A 20,147-nucleotide genomic window follows, 5' to 3' on the forward strand; every position below is an offset into this window, starting at 1 on the left:
TTGTGAACTACATATGCTCGTTATGACTATCGCTTGTGTCTGGCCTTATCTGTCGAGTCATTCCCGATTTTAAAGCTAGAGTTCGTAGGATATATCTTCGTGCTCAAAATGATTTTCGTATATCTATATATATCTCTATATGTATGGTATTTCAACGCGTTGGAGTGGGTTACCAGCATCTCTCGCTGAACAGATATATTTGGCTTTCAGGCACAGAGGACTAGAGCACTGGAGCGCGCTAGAACTGGAGCGTAGAAGTAGATTAGTCTCCCTTTCGGCCTGTGTGCCATATTATGCATTGTATTTCGGTGGATATTAGTTAGACAGCCTGTGCACCTGGGTTCTCTAGCCCCGGTGTGGCATAGCACCCCGTACACTTATGATATACTTTGGGATGTAATGAGATATTACCTTTATTATATAAGTTTTAAACGTCTTGAAGATCTGGGGTGTTACAGTTGGTATCAGAGCCTAAGTTTGACTCTAGGAAAAGACTCGTAAGACCGGACTTTTGGACATTAGGCTTGAACTCTAGGTACCTAGGAACATAGGACTCAGGAATCTTAGGACGCGCGGTGAGATTGTGAAACCTACACATAACTTCCCTACACTTTACCCTTCCTCATTCTAAAACCCTTCCCCACTTATCACTTCATAAGAAGTGCTTCAGACTCTAATTTAACGTTCTTATAAACACTGACCAGAAAGACGATAGCATGGCACCGAACAGAAGTCAATCAAGAACTCCAGAGCCCGCCACAGACGACCCCTTGACCCAAACCGTACAGCAGCTAACACAAGTCGCACAGGCACTAAGTGACGCGGCCCTTCGCAACAACAGGCCCCCACCACCTCCATCAAACGCAAACTCAGACGTCGCCCGACAAGTTTCAAATCACCGACCACCCACGTTTTCGGGAGAAGAGGATCCCGCAGTCCTAGAAGAATGGATCCGAACCCTTGATAAGATTTTTGGGGTAGTAGAATGCCCAGAGGAACGCTGCGTAGAGATAGCCTCGTTCTACTTCGGACACGAGGGCGATCTCTGGTGGATCCACGAGGGGCCCACTTATCAACAAGAACCGGGGTTCAATTGGGAGAACCTCAAGACACGACTACGAGAGAGATTCTATCCAACCCACGTAAAAGCATCCATGTACGAAGAGTTCCTTCATCTAAAACAAGGAACGACCACCGTCGTAGAATACCATAAACGATTCCTCGAGCTGGCACGCTTCGCGTCAGAGCTAGTCCCCACCGAGGTAACCAAGATAGAGAGATTCGTGTCGGGCCTCAACTTCGAAGCTCGAAAGGCGCTAGTGGTAAGCAGACCTCGGACCCTCAACGAGGCTTACTCCAGTGCCGCGAATCTCTATCGAATCCAACTACTCCAACGCGGAGTTCAGGAACAAATACGAAGAAGAAACACCGGAAGTGGGGCACCGCCAGTGAAAAGAACGAGAAACGACACCGGCACAAGGTCGAACAACCCGACCAACCAAAGACCGCCCCTGGGAAACAACGAAGCTAATCCAAGAAGCTTCCCTTGCCCGAGATGCAACAAAAGCCACAGGGGCAAGGATTGCGCGGGCAACCCCTGGCGATGCTTCAACTGCGGAGAGGAGGGGCACAAGGCCTTCCAGTGCACTCGACCCCAAAGACCGCGCCCCGCCACCGTGGGCCAACACGGGGGTACCGGTCATCAAGGAAGTTACGGCACTCCCGGAAAGGTATTCGTCATGAGCCACACTCAAGCCAACCTCGGAAACGAAGAGGACCTAGAAGGGGGAAACCCAATCCCGGAGAACGAGGACCATACGGATCCCACAGAAGAAAATCCAGAAACCGAGTTCTGTCTAGGATAAACCATCACCCCCCTTGTAACCACCCCCCGTGTCGTAAAGACCACTTATTTAGCCTAGCTATTTCGAAAGTATTATGAATAAAGATTTTGATCGAATTTCAATTCCACTACGGAGGTAAAGCACAAGTTACACCATCAACCCAACCCTTCCCCCACTAAAGGACGAAACAAGGAAAAGGACAAAAACCATACCATCAAGAAATGCTTAATGTCACCATTAGGAATTGAACCCTAGACCTCTTATTTACAAGTCCAAGCCCCTAACCACTAAGCCATGAGTGTTTCTTAAAACCTCAAGGGAATACTCCCTTGTTAAACCTCTCCAAGTCCCCAAAACCCACAAAACCCCCAAATCAAAAACCCTTCTTCTTCTTCCTCTCCTTCTTCCTTCCCACCTCTCCCCTCCATTGCCTCTCACGCACACCACCACCCCACCCAAGCAGAATCCGGCAGCCACTCGAACGCCACCCCCCACCGATAGCCGCCACCGGCCGAACGACGACCGCCGTCGCCGCACCGCCTCGCCGCCGCTCCAGCCGATCGACGTCCACCGTCCGAAGGACGCCCCGCCGTCGACCCGCTGCCCCCGCTGCCCAGTCGACCCCACAGCGCCACCACACCCCCACCACACCAGAGCCGGACCCCACCTCACCAGCGTCGACCTCGCAAACGGAGAATACGCCGAAACCCCGCCGCCGCCTCGCCGGAAAACCGCAACGCCTCGCCGGAGAACCCGCCGGAAAACCGCACCGCCTCGCCGGAAAAATCGCCAGCAAACATCACCATCAAACGAGCATCACGATGCCAAAGAAACCCCTCGAAATGCGCACCCCGGAGTGGAGCAACGCCGATTACACCGTAATCGGAGGTAAAGCACTCGAACCCGACCAATTCTCTCCGGAATTGGTTGATATGCTTAAACACCAAGGGCTCCTAGATGCATACCTCACCATCAAGGGGGATACATACCCCGAATTGGTGAAGGAGTTCTATCAACACCTTGTGGCCACAAAACGGAGTGACAAGATAGAGATCGCCACCAAGGTCCGTGGCAAGGAAATTGTGCTTTCCGAAGGCCGGTTGGCCAAACTCTTGAAATTGACCACCACAGGTGTGTCTAACTATGACCGAAAGGGGTGGATTGATACCCAAACTACGGGATACAAGGACTATCTCGGGTACTTACTCGGGAAAGAGGACGGGTTCACCTCGGCTACTCGACCAAACCGAAAGTGGCTATCGACGGAGCAAAAGATATTGGTTATGATTGTAACCGATAGCCTCTTGCCCACCAATAACAAGAGCAAGGATGTGGGGAGCTTGGAGTGCACCTTTGCGTATCTCCTAAAACATAAAATCAAGTTCAACCTGCCGGCACTCATGCTAAAGCAAATAGAGTTCTGCAAGACAAACAACCGGCTTAGCCTACCCTACGGGATGATCCTAAGTTGGATCATGGAGAAAAAGGGGGTAGACCTAAGCCACACCGAGGTCAAAACTGCCAATGGCATGGTTTTCAATGCCCAAAACCTCCGCCGCAACGACATCTACTACACCGAAGGAGGACACTATCTCACCCTCGAAGAAATTTGCCAAAAACCCGAGGAGGAACGTAGGGAATTGGTTGATCGGTTGGACATCTCCAACAAAAAGCTCAAGCGAGCCATGCAAGATTGCGGAGGTACGGAGGGAAATGAGGGACAAGAGGAGGAAGACGGGCTTAACCCGTCAGTGCACCCACAGCCAGGAGGGAACCCGAGGGGACAAGACGAGGGTTCGGTCAACGAACGCATACTCGCACAGCTCGACCGGCAGAATCAAATCATGGAAGAAGGGTTCTCATCCTTGATTCGCACCACACGCGCACTCGATCAAAGGGTAGCAGCGATCGAGGCCGCCTTGGGCACTCGCGGTGCATCCAGTTCCAGCGCAGGAAAACGAGGTACAACCGAAAACTTCTCCATCACAACACCATCAAAAGTTCAGCCTACCCCAAGCCTAGACAAACGTAAGGCCACAACCCTAATCAGGAGGCCGAGCTACGAGGTGTCTAGGGGTGAAAGGATGGACTATAACACCGGGCTTCGGGGACGAAGCCCCTTGTAAGGGGGGGAGAGTGTAACACCCCGTGTTACGGCCCCTAAAACCAATTAGTTAATTAATCAATAGCCCAAGAGAAAGAATAAATTATGATGATTAATTAGGGAAAAAGGCCCACCATTGTCCGTGGGCCCTCATATCTAAACCCAACCCCTAATCCCAATAGGATTAGACTCTAAATAAGATCCCTAGATCTATAAATAGGGAACTTAGGAGGCACCTAAAATCCCCACCGCAATAATCTCTCACCACCCAAAGAGCTCCAAGAATTCCCCTAGGAGAAATCAAGAAATCAAGAAAGCTTAAAGAAAGATCCTTCATAGCCAAGGAATTAATTAAGGCTAAGAGGTAACCCATGTCTCAACAAAACCTATTTTCATAGCTATGATTCCCCCTTAGGGTTTCCCCCATATTATTGTGAATGGCGAGATCTGTTGATTATTATTGATGCTTGACGTGATGATCCCTTGAGGGATCTTGATAATCTTGATATTGGGAGATTCTTGATAATTATGGTGTTCTTGATGATTATATGGAATTCTTGATAATTATGTGTTGTTCTTGATAATTGTGTGATGTTCTTGATGCTTATGTGTTATCCTTACCGAATCTTGCAATTAGAAGGCGAATCGTATTCTTATTGACATAAAAGTGATTAGAACCCTAGGTTGTATCGTATGATATGATTCTTGGATTGTGGGGTGGGGAAATCGCATGTTTGGGTGTTGATTATGTTTAGAAAAGCATGATAGGTTATGTGCCGTTCGTTTCTCGTATTTGAACCGTTAATTGTCTACGTGTTGATCGTTAATTGCGTTGTAAAGTTTCTAAGCATGGTTTCGGGTTCCACAACGGTTCCCGGGGCGTATTGTGTGATAAGAGTCAGTGGGGGGTAGGGGACCCGCCACCTACCCATGGCCGAGAACACCTTCCCGGCAGCGGGCAGCCGGCGGGCGGGCAGCTGCCCGCCGGCGACCCGCTGCCCAGAACAGTAAAGTCCCGCTGGAAATTATCCCACCTTGGGACCCCGGCTTCCCCTTTTGATGTTCCCCCGTTCCCCGTGGTGTCCCAACGGTCTCCGTTTATCGTGCCATGTCTAGTTTGATGTTTCGGGTACCGTTCGTAGGTTTATGAGTATATTATATTGCATGCTAGTTGAATTGGTATCCCGTTGACCTAGGTGGAAGGAGTATGAACCCCTTAGGACTATTCTTAGTATGTGATGGATCACGCATAGGTTTTGTTATGCGCTTTCTCCCCCTTCCCATTGTGTAATATGGGTTGCATGTGCTTGCTATGTGTTATGTGTGTGTGTTACCCCAATTCGGTTGCGATCGGATTGGTTATCCTGAGCTGCGGTTCAGAAGCTGGCTGCGGTCAGATTGATACTCTTGGGCTGCGGTCCACCGTTTGGTTGCGATCAAACGTTTCTATACGAGCTGCGGTTCGTCCTTTTTCCTGGCTGCGGTCAGATGACATTCTCTTGGGCTGCGGTCCACTGTTTGGTTGCGATCAAACACTATGATGAGCTGCGGTTCATCGGTCGGTTGCGATCGACCCCTCCGTGTTGCGATACGGGGCAGGGTGCTGCGGGGCCGTGTCAGAGCTATATGCGCTGACCCTCATGTATGGGCATGCGATTGGTCCTGTGGCGCCAACAAAGTGTGTTATGTGTGGTGACATCGACGAGTTGTGATTACGAGTGTCTTGGGGGATGTGACTATGGGATTTATATTGGGGATTGTTCATGTTGGGTTATGATCATTGTTTATGCTTTGCCTTATCTGCCTTATCTGTTGTGAACTGCATATGCTCGTTATGACTGTCGCTTGTGTCTGGCCTTATCTGTCGAGTCATTCCCGATTTTAAAGCTAGAGTTCGTAGGATATATCTTCATGCTCAAAATGATTTTCGTATATCTATATATATCTCTATATGTATGGTATTTCAACGCGTTGGAGTGGGTTACCAGCATCTCTCGCTGAACAGATATATTTGGCTTTCAAGCACAGAGGCCTAGAGCACTGGAGCGCGCTAGAACTGGAGCGTAGAAGTAGATTAGTCTCCCTTTCGGCCTGCGTGTCATATTATGCATTGTATTTCGGTGGATATTAGTTAGACAGCCTGTGCACCTGGGTTCTCTAGCCCTGGTGTGGCATAGCACCCCGTACACTTATGATATACTTTGGGATGTAATGAGATATTACCTTTATTATATAAGTTTTAAACATCTTGAATGGGCGCAACTATCCCAGCCCGGACACCGGGAACTCCAATTAAATGCAAGAAAGGAAAGTAGTACATAAACAACGTCTTTTCTCAATCGTTAGCACGAATTGTCGAAAAGGACTCGATATGACAAGAAGAGGCAACAGACGCATGGAAAGTATCATACAACTAGAGCCTCCCGGCGTTAAGGGTCTTACTTGAGAACAAGGACCTTGATGGTTTTAAGACACCGTAAGAAGTACATGTAACACACAAAATCACCAAAACACTATGCGACGTCACAGGCAGTCAATCAATGCATTCCAAGGAAGAGAAATGCATCACCAAGCACTTGGTCACCAAAGTACTGAACAAAGAACTAGCGACAAGCCGAACTCCATGAAAAACCAAAGAAGGCTTATCATTAATCAAGCAAGGCAAAGACAAAGTTGGCTTATAACCAACCACCCGGTGAAGGTGACGAGGTTGCTAATTGGACACTGGACCCGACCTACTGACCAAAAAGAACATGCGAGAGTCTTGACTCATCTATAACTCGTACCTAAGTATCAATAAAACTATACGATGGGCCATCCTATGTATTCAAGTCCCTTCTATTGTGCACATGGACATGGGGCTTGTCGGGACTTGAATCTGTGCATTCTTGGGATTTTCCCCGAAGGAATTCACTCTTCCTAGTCACCTTCCTGTGGGTCTCCAACGGGACCTTGACGGGTCCCCAACAGGAGCTTGGCAGGCGGACGACCGCCCACCTCGCGCCCACTGGTACAATGTGCTGATTTCTTAACTCCTCACTTTATTGATTCATGGCGCACTTGTGTGCCTCGATTGATGAACGCGAGTCTTGGGTAAAGAACCATGGGTCGCCCAAACATGGTGTCATCGGTAAAAGACCTTGACATGCAAGACACCATCGGAAAAGCACAACCAATTGCACTACACGTGGAGTTGAAGTTGGACTCTACGATGCAACCGACTAGGGATGATTGGCATAAAGGATTGTGCAAACCAAGGAGGCGAGTTGGGAACTCGTGCTAAGGACTCACAAAGACCTTAAAAGTCAAAATGCTAAGGATGGACTGGGACTCCTTCAAACCATGGATATCGTTCAAGAAAATTAGAGGACTCCTTACAAGTTGTATGGAATCAAGAACTACGTAGTCCGTGGTGCTAGGCAAAAAGGTAAAAAGCACATTTGTACCAAGATCTCAAGGGTCATTAAGGACCCACAAGGAAATGTGATGACTCGTAAAGTCACCGAGTCATTCCACAACGAGGTTAGGTAACCAACTGCGCTTCAAAAAGAAAAAGAGCATGCAAGGACACCTTCACCATTAAAAGTAACACAAAAAGGCACAACTAGTCGAACCTCGGGGAAGACATAAAGTCTTACTAAGAATTTCATTCACTAAAGAGGATATGAAATTCAATAAGAAGGGAAAATCAACCCAAAGTTTACCGACTCCTAAGAAACTTTGGGAAGAATTTGGGAAGTGCGCCCTAAGAGATTGGCTTGGTTGACAAAACTTGGTCAAGACCTTGGACGCATTAAAGAAGTGTTAGGAATAAAGTGTAATGGTTTTGATATGCCAAATTTGTATTTGTAGATCCCCCAATTTTATTTTATAGGTCTAGTAGAGTCTTAGACCATGATCGGGAAATTATTTAATTATGAAAAGAGAAAAACAGAGGAAGATGGATGAAAATAGAAGAAGAAGATATAAAGCCGAAAATCAAGAATTTGTCTGGAGAAAATGACAAATTGAAGAAGAAGATGAATAATACAATAATTCACGTCAATGCGACTCAAAGAAGATATCCCAGAAAAATTTTCGTGAAGAAAATTAATATTGGAAGAATGCATGAAATTGACTTGGAAATCAAGCATCTATGGAAAGAAAGGAGTACATCAAATATGATTGGAGATTTAATCAAAAGCTGTACGGATGAAGTGGATGATGCTTGATATATTATGTAAAATGGCTCAAGTTTGAAACTCACCATCAACAATTTTACAAGGTAAAATTTGAGAAGCCAAATTAAATTAATCTGATGGAGTTGGGCGCTAGTTTAAGCTTTGGGCGCCGATTACAAGTGGAAATTGGGAAGCAATTTCACTTGGGTGACAATTGAGATGAAATTGCACTTGGGAGCCGATTTCTTAGCAATTGAAATTGGGAGCTAGTTTCAAAGAAATTGAAATCAATTGAAATTGGGAGCAAGTTTCACATGAGATGGGAGCCAATGTAGAATTGAAATTGGGAGCCAATTAAGGTTGTAGTATGAGATGCAATTTCAAGTTGGGGACCGAAATTGGGAGCCAATTAAGGTTGTAGTATGGGATGCAATTTCAAGTTGGGGACCGATTCAAAGAAGACATCGAGATCAAATTGAATTGGGATGAAATTCAATACCAGGAGAAGTCTGGGAGCCAATTTCGAAGTCAAAGTCAACAATTCAAATTGGGAAGCAATTGAAAGAACCAGGAGATGTTGGGAGCCAATTGCAAGTCAAAGTCAATTGGGTGCCAATTACAAAGGAGAAATTCAAATTGGGTGGAAGTTCAAATCCCGTTTGAAGTCTGAGAACACCCAAACGTGAGAATGAAGAAGATGAAGATGAACTTACAGTGAAACTATTCTCACAAGGAAAAATACTAGTTTAACTAGTATGGGATTAAATTGATGAATATTTTTTAAATCCCAAAGATACAAAGACCACTTCAGAGCTAATCAGAGAAGTCATTCTACACCAAAACTGAGACCCAGATATTTCCACTCAACGTAAAACCAGAGGAATATCAGATGAAGTTTGGGAGCTCATTTACATGGAGATGAAACTCCATCAACGGCTAGCTTATCTCTTTCTGACATTTTTGCAGAAGATAAGATAAGATCTCTGACAAAAGATACAAGATTTCAAAAATGAGAGCATCTCTTTCCAACAGACAGATTCTCATTACCAGCTATAAAATGATGAAGATATGAAGACTTGAAGAACGGGGAAGTGTAGAGCACAGAAGAGAGAAATACGAACTCATCAAAGAGCAAAGAGCTAAAAAATTAAAAGAGCTAAAATCTTCAAGTGTGAGAAAAAGAACAATGAGAGCTTCAAAGAAAAATATTCAGAGAGTTCTTAAACAAAGCAAAGCAGAGCAAAAATATCAAGTGCTTTACTTGATATATTCACAGAGAGAAAACACTCAGAGCTATCAAGTGAAATCATTCCAGAGTGTTTATCTTCATCAAAGAGACCTGCGCATCATTGAAGATCATCTACAGAGTCTCAGAAGTTGGAAGCAAGACAACACTTGTTTTGGAGCAAAACAAGAGAAGGGGGGAAAGTAGCACGGAGCTGTGAAATCCTGGATTGTCACACGGAGCTGTGAGAACCGAAGCAGCAGTGTCGGAGGCACTGGGCGTGATTGGTGTGGGCTTGGTGATCAAAGCACCAGATCATGGGATACGTTTCTACCGGAGTGTGGAAGACGGGGGGAAAGTAACGCGGAGTCGTGAAATCCTGGGATAGTAGCGCGGCGACGTGAAACCCGAAGCAGCAGTGTGGTGTCACTGGGCGTGATTAGTGCGGGCTTTGTGATCAAAGCACTAGATCACGGAAATTCATTGTATCTTGGAACCAAGGAGTGGTAGATATAGTGAATTGCTCTTGCAGATAAGAGCAAGTGGAGTAGGAGGATTACACCACCTCGCAAACCACTATAATTGTCTTGTGTTCTTTACTGCTTTCTTTACTTACCGCTCCTTACATATTCGCCCTACACGAGATATACTGCTCACACAATCTCACACACACTTTATATTTTTTTATTTTCGCTGTGCACCATACTCTAACAATCTAGTTAAGAGTTTTGGTTTATCTCTGGCTTAGCAATTGTTGTGCTGTGCGAAAAAGTTTGAAAGTCTATTCACCCCCCCCCCCCCCTCTAGACTTTCACCTTACCTCTTTTGGGACCAACAATTGGCATCAGAGCCTGTAGCCTATTTGAGTCAGTTTGTACCAACCTTTGGTATTAAAACACGTTGCCTAACTAGGTTAACTGTTTTTGACTGCTAGGCTGATCCATTCTACAAAGTGTGTGAATTGGATTAATCTTTCATATCTCTCGTGATGATGATGAAGAAAGATTTAGCTCAAAATCTATTATTCTCACTTGATAAATTTGATGATTGGAAAGTTCGTATGCAGGTACACTTATCGGGCTTACACGATGAAATGTGGGAAGTTATTTCCACTGGCCCTATAGAAATATTAAAAATCAATACGGTGTTTGTTATATCCCGGATGCTCCACAGTACATACAAAAGCCAAAACCGGAATGGACATCGGACGATAAAACGCGGAATAATCTTGACAATTTTGCCAAGGATATTCTATTCAAAGCCGTTGATGATACAATATTTCCGAAGATCCGAAAGTGTGCCACTGCCAAAGAAATATGGGAAACTCTTATCAAGATTGGCGAAGGAGATGAACAAGAAAAAGACAATAAGCTCACAATCGCCATGAAGAAGTTTGAAGATTTCAAAATGCTCTCAAATGAAAGTGTTGCAAACATGGAAGCTCGAATGATCAAAGTTCTTGGAGAGATTAGTGATCTTGGCAAAAATATTAGCCAAAAAGAAATTAATCTCAAAATCCTACGAGGATTACCATCTGCATGGGATATGAAGGTTACGGCTATGCGCGATCACCGAGATCTAAGAATGTTGTCAACAGACAAATTATTTAATGATCTAAAAGCATATGAGTTCGAAATGAAGGCCAAAGATGATGATGTTCATGAAGCTCGAAATACTGCTCTAATGGCCGAATAACTCCAGGTCAGTAGAAAATAATGTTGATTTTATGACTGACGAACAATTTGCTCTTTTTGTCAAAAAGTTTAGAAGGTTTATGCGAAAAGGAGACAACAAAAATTCTGCTCGTGGAAAATTCATCTCTCGCATAACACAAGAAGAAAAAGTCGAAGAAAATAAGGATTTGTGCTACAATTGCCGCAAACCCGGACATTTTAAAAAAAATTGTCCGTATCCGATCGTTAGCAAGTATCAAGGCAAAAATGTTGAATCTACGCCGAACAAATCCTAAAGCAAAAGGTTTAAGCGCGACAAAAGAAAAGCTCTCGTTAGCAACGAACCAAACGAAAATGATGATTCGGAGGATTCATCATCAAGCGATGAAAGTTCATGTTCGGATGATTATACGGCGCTAATATGCAAGTCAATTGAGTTGAGTACAAGTGAAGATTGTCTTATGGCTCTTGAAGCAGAGGAAGAAGAGGTAACATCTAATTCTTTCAATTCTGTTAATTCTTCTTTTTCTCGTGAATCTATTGACAATCTAATGCGAGAATGTCAAGAGATTATGCTCACTCATCCTCAACTCAAAGAGCACAATAATATTCTAATTCTTGAAAAAGAAGAAATGAATAAAAAATTGCAAGATGCTTTACTTGAAGTGAGTAAATTGAAGAATGAAAATATTCATCTTCAAGAAGAGTGTAAAGCTAGAGAGGTTAGAGAACATAATCTTAGAGCTACTATTGCTACGTTCACTAATTCATCTAAAATAATAGATAAAATGGTGAGCATGCAAAAGCCATCAGGAGATAGAACCGGAATTGGTTATGACTCCACATGTTCTCAAACCCCTCAAAATCTGACTAATTCTACTACTACTTTAAATAATAAAGTTCAAGTGGTAAAATTTGTTAAAAGTCAGAATAGCACGATGAGACAAGGACTTGGCTATCAAACAAATGCAAAGATGAATGTTGAAAGGCCGAAACAATTTAATTATACGGCAAAACAAAATTTCTCCAAGCAAAGATATGCCAAAGAGTCAAGTGCAAAAAAATTTCATAGAAAAGAGGGAAGCTTTTCTAGAAATAATGTTGGGAAATTTCAACCCACTCAAAAAGATTGGTTGTGTAATTGATGTAATGCTTTTTATAGACCAAAGCAACCATTCACTTCCCAGGTGCCAAAATATAAAAATAATTTTCAAAACCCGGCGCCAAAAATATTTTCTAATGTGAGTTATGATTATCGTGTCTCTAATGGTTACAAATCGCCTCATCTTAATTCAATAAGATCAAGGTGGGTTTGGTTACCAAAAATCACTAACAGTAAAGGACACAAGCAAGTATGGGTACCTAAAATTAATTAATCTTTTTTTGCAGGATGTTTGGTACATCGATAGTGGTTGCTCACGCCACATGACTAGAAATAAATCATATCTAGTGAATTTCAAAGAAATCGATGGACCAAAAGTTATATTCGGAGGAAATCAAAATTATGGAATTACAAAAGGAATTGGCACGATCAAGAAAAATGGTTTGAAGATTAAAGATGTTTCTTTCGTTGAAGGATTAAAATTTAATTTGTTGAGCACTAGTCAATTTTGTGATAAAAGCTATCTTGTAGAATTTTCTAAAGATAATTGCCTAATCAAAAATGAGCTCACAAATGAAATTGTTCTTTCTGGAAAAAGACGAAAGAATATGTATATTGTTGACTGGAGCACCAGCAAAGATTCAGTGTGCTTAATGGCCAGAAATTCGAATGAAGCTAATTGGGAATGGCACAGAAAGCTCAACCACTTAAACTTCAAGACCATCAATCAGCTTGCAAAGAAGAATCTAGTAGAAGGCTTGCCATATATTATCTTCAAGAAGGACCAAGTGTGTGATGCATGCCAACGCGGAAAGCAAATCAAATCATCATTCAAATCAAAGACACACGAGTCAACGTCAAGACCGCTAAGCTTACTACATATGGACTTATTTGGACCGGTTGATCCAATAAGTGTAAGTGGTAAGAAATATACTCTCATTGTTGTTGATGATTTTTCCAGGTACACTTGGACCGTGTTTATCAAGAAGAAAAATGAAGTTGAGCAAGTTCTACCGAAGCTGTTGAAGCAACTACAAAATGAGAAAGAATTGCAAATATCGAAAATACGAACGGATCATGGAACCGAGTTCGTGAATGGAGTTATACAAGCTTTTTGCAATTCACATGGAATTTCTCATCAATTATCTGCCGCAAGAACACCGCAACAAAACGGTGTTGCCGAAAGAAGAAACCGGACGCTCAAAGAAGCCGCACGAGTGATGATTAGTGCTGCCGGTCTCCCGAAACGATATTGGGCGGAAGCTATCAACACTGCTTGTTACACGCAAAATCGAAGCATGATCCATAAGCAGTACAAGAAGACGCCATATGAGCTATATAATGGGAGAAAACCAAATATTGGTTATTTTCATATTTTTGGATGCAAATGTTTTATTCATATTAATGATAAATTGCATCTAAAAGCTTTTGATGAGCGTGCAGATGAAGGAATTTTTCTAGGATATTCGACTACCAGCAAGGCGTTCAGAATTTTGAATAATAGATCAATGGTGGTTGAAGAATCCATACACGTGGTATTTGATGAAAAATCACAGATCAAGAATGATGCACTGGACGAAGAAATTGCACAAAATGGTAACAAGTGTCATATTGATTTTTGTGATACTAATGATACGTGTGAAGATGATGTTTTGCAGGGAATGGATGAGTTGGAAATTAATTCTCTAGAAAATCCCATCCCTCATCTAGAAGAAGTTGGAAATTCTTTTAATAATAATTTTGGGAGTGATGCCTCACGTGAGAATGAGGATGCAGTACAAGTTGGTGATCCAATTAGTGATCAAGTTACTGGTGAAGTTGGTGGTCAATTACAAAATGAATTAAATGTGGAAATTCGAACCAACTCTCCCAGTACACAACAAATGGATCCACCCAGTACCATGCACCCATTTGAACAAGATTTAAGATGGCTCAAAAATCACCCTCCAGAATTAATTATTGGGAATATCCATGAAGGCGTGAAAACAAGATCATCTACCATGGAAGCATTGTTCACGTGTTATCTATCTCAGATTGAACCAAAAGAAATTGACGAAGCTCTCAATGATCCGGATTGGATAAACGCTATGCAAGAGGAGCTCGATCAATTCAAAAGAAATGATGTTTGGGAACTTGTTCCAAGACCGGCGAACCACAATGTTGTAGGAACCAAATGGGTCTTCTGGAACAAAGCAAACGAAGAAGGCGTGATTGTTAGGAATAAAGCAAGGCTCGTTGCAAAAGGATACTCTCAAGAAGAAGGAATTGATTTTGATGAAACTTTTGCACCGGTGGCTCGACTTGAAGCAATCAGAATTTTCCTAGCCTACGCCGCACACAAAGATTTCACCGTTTATCAAATGGACGTGAAAAGCGCATTCTTGAATGGTCTACTCGAAGAAGAAGTTTATGTCGAACAACCCCCAGGTTTTGAGGTAAAAGGCGAAGGTGATAAAGTCTACAAACTTAAAAAGGCATTGTATGGGTTGAAACAAGCACCTAGAGCTTGGTATGATACTTTGTCAATGTTCTTAATAAGCTGTGGATTCACCAAAGGCCTTGTTGACAAAACTCTATTTAGAATTCAAGATGGTGATCATATTTTATTAGTGCAAATATATGTTGATGATATTATTTTTGGAAGCACTAACAATTCTTTGTGTGAGAAATTTTCGAAGCTTATGCAGAATAAATTCGAAATGAGCATGATGGGTGAATTGAATTACTTCTTGGGCTTACAAGTCAAACAACTGAAAGAAGGAGTATTCATCAATCAAGCAAAGTACACTCGCGACTTGATAAAGAAGTTTGGCCTTGATGGAAAATCATCGATCAAAATTCCAATGAGCACATCAATAAGGCTAGACAAAGATGAAGATGGAAAGGATGTCGATCAAACAAAATACAGAGGAATGATTGGTTCACTGCTATATCTTACTGCAAGCAGGCCAGACATTTCTTATGCTGTGGGCGTGTGTGCAAGATTCCAAGCAAATCCAAAAGAAAGCCACCTCACTGCAACAAAGAAGATCATACGATATTTGAAAGGCACAATCAATGTTGGATTGTGGTATCCAAAAGGTACAGATTTTACTCTAACGGGTTTTTCAGATGCGGATTTTGCAGGTTGCAAAATAGACAGAAAAAGCACTTCCGGGACATGCCAGTTCTTGGGGGGAAGGCTTGTTTCTTGGTTCAGCAAAAAGCAAAATTCCATCGCAACTAGTACCGCCGAGGCCGAATATATTGCTGCAGGAAGTTGTTGTGCGCAAATTTTGTGGATGAAGCAACAATTGAAGGATTACGGAGTTAATTGTGATGACGTTAGTATTTATTGTGATAATACTAGTGCAATTGCTATCACTCACAATCCGGTGCTTCACTCAAGAACCAAACATATTGACATTCGACATCATTTTATAAGGGATCACGTTGAAAAGAAAAATCTGAAGATCGAATATATCCCTACGGAAAACCAAGTTGCCTGATATTCTCACGAAGCCTTTATGCGAAACGAGATTTTCTACCTTAAGGCACGAGTTGGGAATGATCGAAATGAGCTAAGTATCACTGGACTTAATCTCTCTATTTAAATTGATACTTGTGCTCAAAATAAATTGTTTTATGTGAATAAATTGTTTTACGTATTTGCATGCATGTTTTTATTCGAAATTTTTATGTGATAAAATTGCAATATGTGTTAAGAATTTAATTGTGTATTTGCATGTGTTATTTAACGTGAGATCATATGCCATGCAAATTAATTTGATAAAATGTGGAAATCGTGATTTATTTGATAATTTGTATAAAATTGCATGCTTTAATGTGTTAATCAGTTTTTGAGTATGCGTTCATGTTTCTGTAAATTAACTAACTTGTTTGCATGAACAATTTGCTCTAAAAATGATTTACCGTGTTTGTTTAATAATGTATATGTGTTATGTGAAAAATGTGATTTAAAGTGTTAATTGTACATATGTTTCGTATATATGCAGTATATGTGATATAATTTGCTATAAAATGTTTTAGAAATCAAGAAGTTAATATTTTTATTAGTTTCTAAATTTTTTTAGAATTTGATTAATGTGCTTTTTTTTTTTTATATATATAAAGTTGTTTCTAATTATAATTTAGGAATATGTGTGTTAATTTTGTTAGTTTCCAAAATGTGTTTAATTTTTGATTGGAAATTACCGTGTATAAGTTTAATATAATTGGTATGTGTGATTAATTATTTGTGGAGTAATTTTTGCTACTAACGAGATGTTTGAGTGTTATTATGTTTGTGGTACACGAATTTGAGAAGGAAATCAGGAGATAAAGGGGGAAAATTTAGAGTTTAATTGGGCATCAAACCTCCACCCAAAAACTCCTACCCTTTCTAAACCTCCACCCATAATCCTCTCCTAGATCAAATCTTTCCAAACTGATATTCCCCCTCTCTCAATCGACACCCCCATCTCGCCTGTCATAAATCTACTCTCTTAATCGATCCCAGGCTACAAACAAATCTCAAGGAGATCAGAACCCAAATCCTTCCTAAGTGTCTCTTCCAATCTCCACCCTCTACACCTTACGTGCATTGGGTATTTCTAAAGATGTGTGAGCATTAAATGCTATTGTCTGCTCATGATGACATTTTCTCTTTCCTCGTAACACTATCTATCAAATGACTCATCTACCCTAAACTCACCCAATCGACACACCTCAACCAAAGGGTACAATTGAGAAGTCCCATCTCTCTCTCTTAAATTCGAAAAACCCCTTCGAGTCATCCTCCTAATATAAACCCCTCTCTTATATCTAAAAAACTCTTTCAAGACCTTCAGAATATCAGAAAACTCTATCTCAAATTATCTCTCCTCGATCAATCGATCTGATCATCATGGCCCAATCTGGAAGAAAGTAAATTGATCCTATTTTCGCCCTCTCTCAACAAGTGACGAATGGGATGGTACTCAATCCTGAGTTTTTCAGACTAGGTTTTACCGACAAGGACACGGCCGAGAAAATTCTTCAAGCTTTAAAAGACTGTGGACTGTTTGATTTCTTCACCTACAACTACTTTGAAACCTTTGAAGAAGATGTAGCCGAATTTTATCTACATGCAGTCGTTGAAAAGGACTCAATTAAATCTAAAGTTAGAGGATCAAAAGTTTCGATCACTGAAGATGACATACACAAGTGCTTCAACTTTCCTGAGTCTCAGATAATGCCAGAATCTCACAACTATGTTGTTCAAAATTTTTGGAACGAGATTCGTTGTCCTACGGCTCCAATTTTCTCTGATGTATCTGCTCATAAGAATGTATTGAAGTTTGAATATGAGATGTTGGTGGACATGATTTACAAGATTCTTGAACATAAACTGGGAAGTACTGAAGATTTGACTGCATCGACAGTGTGCCTGATGGACGGAATCATGAAAGGAATAAAATTCAAATGGGCAAAATTTATCTACAGGAAGATGTTTATTTTTGTTCATGCTGCCAAACCAATGAAGAAACCCGCTGTAGTGGATCGATTCTATCAAAATGTTGGATATGGTCTCATCATTGGAGAACTGCTAAGGAAGAAGACAATTCCAATGAGAAAACACAAAAATATAGGAATTTACAGAGCTCTCTTCAGAAAATTCAGTCCTAATATTGGAAAAAGGTCAAGCCAGAGAAGAGGACAAGAAGGTGGGAGTTCTACAAGTTCAAAAACACCTCGGAGTTCCAGACCGAGACACAGAAAAGCAATTTCAACCTCAAGTAATCAAATGGGATCAAGCAATCGATCAGGAAGAGATCAGGAAGCCATCAGTACGGCTATGGCAGTTGTTCCGATCAAATATGCCGAACCAAACTTGTTGGCCGAAGGAGTTGACGATACTACAAGAATGGAATTTGCAGGAGTTGATGTGCAAATTTCGAATGATCTACAAAGAAGACTCTCGAGTCAATCTCCAGCCGAAGGAAGTGCAGGACCCATAGTTTTTGACTCAGCTCTCATTCAAGATGATCCGGAGCTGTTGAAAGAATTGATAATGGTGCAAACTTGGAGAGAATGGAAACTTGAAAGATATCATTCCTTCATATCAAAAATCACCCCAGAATTGATACGGAGTGAAGATTTTTCCTTGGAATGGTGCAGAACAAACGTAATGCTAGATGCACTCAACATGGATTTAAATCAAGTGTATCACATGAAACTACACGAGAAGGCAGCCAGACAAAAAGGAAAAGCTCCAATAAAGGGAGGCAGTACGGCTCAAGACCGTTTAGCCGAACAAGAACGACAGAATAAAATTTCACTTCAGTTAGCTCTGCAAAGGTCAGTTTATGACACACATCATTATCCAGGTAACACATCTCTTGTGGATAATGAAATTTTTGATGAAAGAACTGAAGGGACGGCACTCATTGATGTACCAATCATAAGTACTGAAAATCATATGGACATACCTGTGAAAGTCCATGATGCTTCTTTATTAATATCTGATCTGACCCCCACAACAACTAATGTGAATCTGGAGTGCAATGACCAACTTGTGGGATCCAATGAAACCGAAGTGTCAGTACGAGAAGTGTCAAAAGAAAGAAGAAGAGATATACCAGTGGAAGTTGCAGTAGAAGTTGCTGTTGAGAGTAGACTACAAATCACAAAGGATTTATCCAGTGTATTGCCGGTACACCATACCGAGTCTACCATGCCTACCATGGACCCTGTTCTAGAAAATGAGGAATTATTTGCAGACAACTACACGAGAACAGAAGTCCTAGAAGAACAAATTGATGATCTCAATCAAGAAGCCGAATCACCTGAAGAAGAAGGGATGCAACTTATTGATACAGTTGTTCTTGCTGATCCGAATAGAAGTCCATTCGGATCCCCTCAAAACTTTGTGCAGATGAATGATCAAGATGATGGCATATTTTCATCCTTATTTGCCAAAGTAGCCGAATCCAGTGATGTTGTTTGTCAAACAATTGGAGAAAAGTTGATTGAACAAAATCAAAAGATGGATCAACAACACACGGATACACGAGTCAATCTGAAGGAATTAATGGAGCATCAAAATATTTTGAAGACCCAGATTGACAAAGCAGAAAGAATTTTGAAAGGAGAATTGACAAAAGGCTTACTTGAAGTGACTCAGCTCATGAAGAAGGAACGTGAAGCAGCTGAAAAGATTCACAACGAACGTCACTTGAGACAGATCAAAGCGATTCAAGATCAAGAAAGCCGAATCAACAAACTTGAAGCTGAACTCGCAGTTACAACAAACAAGCTTGACAACGTGCAAACCGTTTCCATTGAAACACACAACAGTGTTGAAACTGTGAAGGCAAATCAAGACCGAGATTTTAAGACCCTTGCATTTTTGGTTGATAACGCCAAAAGGGGGGAAGAAATTCTCAGTCACATGGCTTTGCAACAACAAGAATTTATTCTTGGAAGTCAACAACAGCCAGTAGTGTCTACTCAAGGTAGAGGCCGAAGCCGCGGACAATCCTCACAAGGACCATCTCAGATTGGTTTTGCTCAGTTCGCGAATCCTAGTCTTGGTACAAGTACATCGAAGGTTGCTGAACAGCGTGGCTGGTTTGAATGCTCTAAGGGTACCGCCACTCAGACAACAATATGGACTAAGGAAAATCTACCAAGCATGATCAAGAAATGGCCTGCAGCCGATCAAGCCCAATGGATCTCGGAGAAGAATAAAGAAGAAGAAGGCAAAAGGAAAAGAACCGAGATGTGGTATGAACTAAGAGATTTCACCGGAAATATGGGCATGAATCTTGGAGAAGAAAGAAGCTTCGAAGAATGTGTCTTATGGTGGGAAAACGGAGTTCTTCCGGGCAACAACATCAAAGAAGCTTATGGACATTATATGGCCGGACAGCTTACAAAGAAATTTCAGAATGCAAAGTTCAAAGATGATTTCTTCAAGCTCAGAGAATATGTCAAGGAAATTTTGAAGAAAGACTCTGGTGTGAAGAAACCCAGAAGGTAATCTGAAAATTCTCTTGAGCTGATATTTTCTCTATTTT

The sequence above is a fragment of the Ipomoea nil genome, unplaced genomic scaffold (assembly GCF_001879475.1).
Source record: "Ipomoea nil cultivar Tokyo-kokei standard unplaced genomic scaffold, Asagao_1.1 scaffold3314, whole genome shotgun sequence".
In the NCBI taxonomy this organism is placed as follows: Eukaryota; Viridiplantae; Streptophyta; class Magnoliopsida; order Solanales; family Convolvulaceae; genus Ipomoea; species Ipomoea nil.